The sequence below is a fragment of the Arachis duranensis genome, chromosome 5 (assembly GCF_000817695.3).
Source record: "Arachis duranensis cultivar V14167 chromosome 5, aradu.V14167.gnm2.J7QH, whole genome shotgun sequence".
Classification (NCBI taxonomy): domain Eukaryota; kingdom Viridiplantae; phylum Streptophyta; class Magnoliopsida; order Fabales; family Fabaceae; genus Arachis; species Arachis duranensis.
In genome coordinates this window covers 3700889-3708039 of record NC_029776.3, presented here as the reverse complement: position 1 = coordinate 3708039, position 7151 = coordinate 3700889, and positions in this window count along the sequence as shown.

Below are 7151 nucleotides of genomic sequence, written 5' to 3'. Positions count from 1 at the left end.
TAAAATTTATAAATTTAAAATAAATAAAATACTAAATAAATTTATTACTTTGTTATTATGTATAACAAAATTAAAATAATGATTTAGAAACATTATTTACAAAAATTCTGCTAAGAATCAAGAGTGGTATAACCAACAACAAGCCAATAAGTATATTTAAACTACACTCTATACTAATTATTTGTCATTAATTAATAATGATTATTAATGACCTCTTTTTACTCTAGTTTATCTTTTACCATTTATTACGCAAACTCTAATTTTTTTTAAAGTTCAAATTCCAAAAAAAATATTAAAACATAAGATAAAGAATCATCCAAATTATGAGAAAAAAGATATACAAAACATAGGAAAAAGAATCATCCAAATTCTAAGAATAAAAACATACAAAATATAGGAAAAAAAATTATCCAAAACTAATAAAAAGAAACACAAAAAACTAGTTAAAAGAATCATTCAAAACCAAATAGGAGAGGAGAAGAAGAGTCGTAGGGTGACCGGCGACGACATCTTGGACGATGTTGCGTGTGCGATGGGAGACTCGTGGTGGCGCATTGCGAGGAGGAAGCCACGGAGGCCGCGCATCGCGAGTGGATGAATCACTATGGATCGGAATGGGGACCGAACGTGGCTGCGCGCAATGGATGGGACCGCGGCGGTGTAGATGCATCGGGACGGTGGGCGACGGCGTCGACGAAAGAAGGACGGCGAGGGACGCGTGGAAGAGGCCGTGTAGCGCGACGGTGGTCGGTGGTCAGTAGGCGACGACATCGAAATTGCATGGAGACGGCGGATTTGAGGAGAGAGAAATTTGATTGTTTTCAAATGAATGGAAAGGGATTATGTTTTTTATGGATTATTTTTATTGTGTATTATAAATGTGATTAGGATAAATATAGAAAGAATCCTTTGTAAATTTTGAATTTTAATTTTTAAATTTTTATTTATTTATAAAATTTAAATTATAATAGAGTTAGCTTATGTTGGCTTGTAAGAGAGTTATTTCTCTATACTTTTCTTATTTACAAATGAACTATTTATAAACGTTATTGAATTTATTTATTTAAAGTAGAGATAAAAATTTATATTCAAAGTACTCTTTATCTTCGTGCATAATTTCAATTGATAAAAAATATTTTATTTTTCTTTTAATTTATATTTAAATGTTTAAATTATCTTTAATTTTATTTTTTTTAATTCTTAATTTCTATTTTTATTATATTTTCTTATTGTATCAAACACTATTCTTTCTCTTACTATTATTCTCTATACACATACATGTTATTGTCTCATTGTGAATAAGCAATAGAAGAAAGACGTAGTGGATGTCAAGAGGGTGGGTGATCGGATCATCTCTATTAAAGTTGTAATAGAAAGAGGTACTTTTCATGTGATTAGCACCTATGCATCGCAAGTGAATTTGAACAAACAACACAAGATAAGGGTTTTGAAGGATTTAGAGAGTTTAGTCAAGACATACCTTTGAGAGATAATATTTTCTTAGGATGAGATTTAAATGGACATATTGGAATAGAAGTAACTAGATATGAAAGTATTTACGGAGGCCATGGTTTTAGGGTGGTCAATACCAAGGGTAAAACTATTTTGGACTTTTCCTCAATCTTTGACCTTCTCATTGCAAATACATATTTTAAAAAGAGAGACGGATATCATATAACCTGTAAAAGTGGCATGACAAGCTCTCAAATCAACTTCTTCTTATTGAGGAGAGTCGACCGAAAATTTTGTATTAATTGTAAAATTATTATGAGAGAGAGTTTAACAATACAACATAGGATGTTGGTCATGAATTTTTGCATTGAGAAAAAATTGAGGAAAAGATATCATAGGAAGAATTCAAAAACAAGGTGGAGGTGGATAAAATGTGAGTAACAAGAAGCTTATTAATACGAGTACGAGAATAGACAAAGTGGAAAGGAGATGGAAGCACGGAGGAGATGTGAAGGGAGATGACAGAAGTTATTAGAAGAATAGCAAAAAAAAGTTTTGGTGAATTTAGAAGGATAGGACTAAGGGATAAAGAGTCCTCGTGATGGAATGTGAGTGTACAAGAAAAGATAAAGGAAAAAAAGGGAAGTGCTTTAAAGGGTGGTTTTTGTGCCACAATGCAAATAATTGGGAAGAAAGATACAAAAGTGGTTGTAAATGAAGGAAAAACAAGAGCATATCAGGGTCTCTACTAGTCTTTAGACACGAAGGAAAGAAAAAAAGGTATATATAGAATCACAAAGAGCCGTAAAAGAAGAATGAGAGACTTAGATCAGGTTAAGTGTATAAAGGATAAAGACGGAGATGCTTTGGCTCAAGATGAGAAGATTAACGAAAGATGAAAAAATTACTTTTACGAATTATTTAGTGAAGGACAAAAAACTCTTCTAAGTTTTAGTCAGTTATGCACGAGGGAAGAAGATTAAAACTTTGACTATTATTAAAGGATTCGAAACTTCGAGGTAAAAGATGCTTTAAAGCAAATGAAAAATGGCATGACAGTAAGACCCGATAATATTCCGATTGAAGTTTGGAAGGACCTTGGAAAGAAAGACATCAGTTGGTTAACCAAGTTTTTTAACGAGATTTTAAGGTAAAAAAAGACGATATATGAGTGGAGAAAGAGTACCTTGGTACCTATCTACAAGAATAAGGGGAATATATAGAGTTGTAAAAACTATAGAGGGATCAAACTCATAAGCCATACCATGAAGTTATGGGAAAGATAAGTAACAGAGAACCAATTTAATTTTATGGCAAGCTGATCCACCACTGAAGTTACATACCTGTTAAGAAGGACGATGGAAAGGTATCGAAATAATAAAAGGGATCTACGTATGATATTTATTAATTTGAAAAAAGCGTATGATAAGGTGTCAATGGAGGTCTTATGGAAGGTTTTGGAAAGGAAGAGAGTAAGGATCGCATATATTCGTGCAATCAAAAACATCTATGATGGACTACAACTAGTGTGAAGACTCAATGTAGTGTAACAGAGAAATTTTCTATTAGTATAGAATTATATCAGGAATCATCCTTAAGTTCATACCTTTTCACATTAGGTTTAGAAGTACTCACAGAGCATATCCAAAAGCCTGTGCCAGGGTGCATGCTTTTTGCCGATGATATCATCCTTATGGGAGAATCGATGGAAGACTTAAATAAGAAGTTGGATTTATGGAGAGAAGCTCTAGAAATGTATAGTTTGCGCATAAGTCGTAGCAAGACGAAATATATGGAATGTAAGTTCGATCGCCGAAGGGAAATCCCTAATATAAAGGTGAAGATTGGAGAAAATATCATACGAAAAGTTAAAAGTTTTAAGTATCTTGAGTGCATCATACAAGATAATGGAAAGATTGAACAAAAAGTAAATCATAGGATCCAAGCAGATTGGTCAAAATGACGGAGTGCGCCTTGTTTTATATGTGACAAAAAATTACCTTTAAAACTTAAAGGTAAATTCTATCGCATTGCTATTAGATCGACTATGCTTTATTGTATAGAGTGTTGGACGGCCAAAGGAAGCACGGATATAAGTTAAGTGTGGCAGAGATGAAGATGTTGAGATGGATGAGTGGTCATACGCGATTGGATAGAATAAGAAACGAAGATATAAAAGAGAGAGTTGGAGTAGCACCTATTGTGAAAAAGATGGTAGCATCGCGTCTTATGTGATTTGGATATGTGAGAAGAAGATCGACAGAGCACCCAGGTGGGTGGATGAGATAGAAGATGGATAAGAGGTGAAAGACAGAGGAAGACCTAGGAATACCACCATGAGATGGTCAAACGAAATCTACATATAAATGGTCTCTCTATAGACATAATACATGATAGAGCTCAATGGTGTCATTTGATTCGTGTAGCCGACCTCATCTAGTGGGACAAAGTTTCGTTGTTGTTGTTATATCCAACTAAAATATTTGTTAATATTCCATTCGATCTAAATAAAAACAAAATATATTAATTTTTATTTCTTAAATTGGTTCAAATCTAATTATTAATATTTTTATTATTTTAAAAAATTATATTTTTATACTTATAAAAATATATTTTTATATTTATAAATATTCATATCTCGTTTATCCTATAAACGAGATATGTAGAATATGTCAACTTTTATTTATCACGTCATGTTTTACACGTGATATGTGTTTAAAAAATTTGTGCTCGTTTACACGATAAATAATAATGTAAACATGATATATTTTTAATTAATTTGTTTACACAATAAACGAGATAAATAATAGGATATAAAAATATAAACTATATCCAAATTATTTATAAATAAAATTTTTATTTTTAAAAAATCCTAAATCCTGCTAGCAATTGACCGAATTCGGTGTTAATCCCTTTTACGTTCGCATGACATGTAGGGGTGCACATGGGCCGGGTAAAGTCGGGTTTGATGTGACCTAAATCCGGTCCAAAATATACACCGGGTCTATTTATTAGACCCGAACCCAGCCCTAGACCCGATGAAACTAATACACTTTCGGGCCACAATTATACCGGATGAAAACCGGGCCGTTAACATTACATTACGTTGATACCTTCTTGTAAACTAGCATGTAAAAATATCAAAATTTCCAAGGCTCCAACCATTAGTTAACATGGTAAAATTCACTTAGAAAAATATAACAAGAACTAACCATTCTTCAAAATTAAAGCATAACCACAATCAATATTAAAGCATAACCACAATCAATACTAATACTGTCTAATAATACCAAATATTTAAATCAATACAAATAACACAATCTTATGCATTCTAAACATAAAACATTAACTTATAGTCTTATAATGACTAATAACACAAAATATTAAGGTTTACAATACTTAAATTCCACGTAAGAATAGTCATGATCCATCACTAATAACAAAAAATATTAATTGTGTATGATGATGGGACCACCGGGCCGACTTCGGATGACCCGAACTATGGCCCGGATCCGACCCGAAATAATGACCGGCTCTATTTTTGAGACCCGTACCCGACCCTAAACCCGATGAAATCATTCCAAATTAGTTCCTAAAATGTTCGGGACCGGATCAGACCTTCGGGCCGGACCAGGTCTGTGCACCCCTAATGACATGTGTGGCTGACACGGGCAGGGGAAGCAAGTGGATCTAATTTACCAATAACAGCCAACATCAATTCTTTCCTGAGGTGGGTTAAGTACCTCTTGGTGAGGTGCCTCTCTTTACAACTTTTTTTTTCTTTTTTTTAACAAATAGCATACAAAATAAAATTTTTCATAGTATTATTTATTTAGACGTTTATGATTTTCAATATGTGAATGATAGGATAAAAAATATATTTGTAATATAGAAATATAATTAAATACTATTATAATATTTTTATAATTTTATACTAAGCATTGTGTAAAACTTTAACATTATCACCAATTGAAAAGTATACTACAATCTGTTCTAAACTTAATTTTATTTTAAAATTTTAAAAACTATTTACATAAATGATGAAATGCAAACTCTTGGTTAACTAATGATACAATAAAATATGAGTAAATAATTTATTTTTAACCATTAAAAATTTAAGTACTGATCAAATTAACTACAAAATAAATTAATATTGTAATTCTAAAAGATTAATTTTTTAATAATATGATCTAATTATTAAATTTAGAGTTTACTGCATAAAATTTCTTTTAAAATTCTTAATTATTCTTTATATCATATCGGTTGTAATTCTTCTACTTGTTCCATAATTATTACCCAATCTATTGCCACAAAAATCAAATAGTAATTTATTCTTTCTTATTTTTTTTCTTCTTCCAATGACTAACTCTTCATTTTTTGATCTCTAGTGTTCTCTTTCCCAAATTTTCTACTATTCTCTCTTTTTTGCTACACATTGTCACTCTCCTAATTTCCTCTCACAACAAACTCAAAGCAAAAAATCTTTCTTCCATTGTTTACATTTTTAATTGTTGTCTCCCCATCATTGTTTCTCGCATCAATATCAACTCTTCCATCCTCTGCACCAACCACCACGACTCTCATATTCCAACCCATAAACGTTTGGTGTGTTTAGAATCAATACTGACTCGAATATTTTTTTACTGCCAATCTTTTCGTTCATCAATAATGTCTACCAAAGACATCCATATCGATCCCTTCACTTTCTTCTCTATTCGAATTTTCTTCTTTCGAACTTCATTGTAACCCTAATTAACCACAATAACATTTTTCACACTAGAACATGAATTTGATTCTTAAAAAAAAGGTTGGTTTGATTTTGGTCCTAATTCTAGAAGGATTTTATGATTTTGAATTGAGTTTGGCTTTGGATCTAAAAGAATTTTTATGCTTTAAGGTCGATTTTTGTTCTGATTTTGGAATGTTTTTGTAGAGTTAATTCTGATTCTAATTTTAAAAGAATTTTTAAAGTTTAGGATTGATTTTCATTTTGATTTTGGAAAGATTTCTATGGTTTAAGGTTGATTTTAGTTTTGATTATTGAAGAGATTAATGGTTGAAACGAAAAAAATAATATAAAGAGTAATTTAAGAATTTTAAAAGAATTTTAATAGAACCAACTCTAAATTTAACAATTGGTTATTACTATAAAAAAATTAATCTTTTATAATTATAACAATAATTTTATTTATTTGTGGTTAATTTTATCATTATCTAAATCTTTGATAGTCAAAAATAGTTATTTATTCCATAAAATATTTAAATTTTTTATTATTGTAACAACAATATAACCAAAATTTAACATATTGTATATGTTATTTTAATTCTTTATCAATAAATAATTTTCAATGTCATGCACTTAATGGAATGAGTATTCAGCATGCTTTTTAGCTAAGGAATACTTGCTCTTTCAACTTGTTTTGTTAGAAATTTTTTCAAAACAAAATTTTTGTATGGTTTATGTCAATGTTTGATTTTTGTCAATTCTTTTCTTTATTATTCTCTTTATTCCCTTCTTTATTCCTTCCCTTTAATTCGCCATGAGAGTTCTTTTATGAAATCCCACTCCTTCGAAATTGTGTTTCTATGTGAAACAAAAAATCAATCTCGTCTGGTGAAAAATAAGTTGAGATCTTGTCATTTTACGAATTAGAGGATTGTTAGTCCGACAGCTACAGCGGGTGGATTGACTTTAGCAT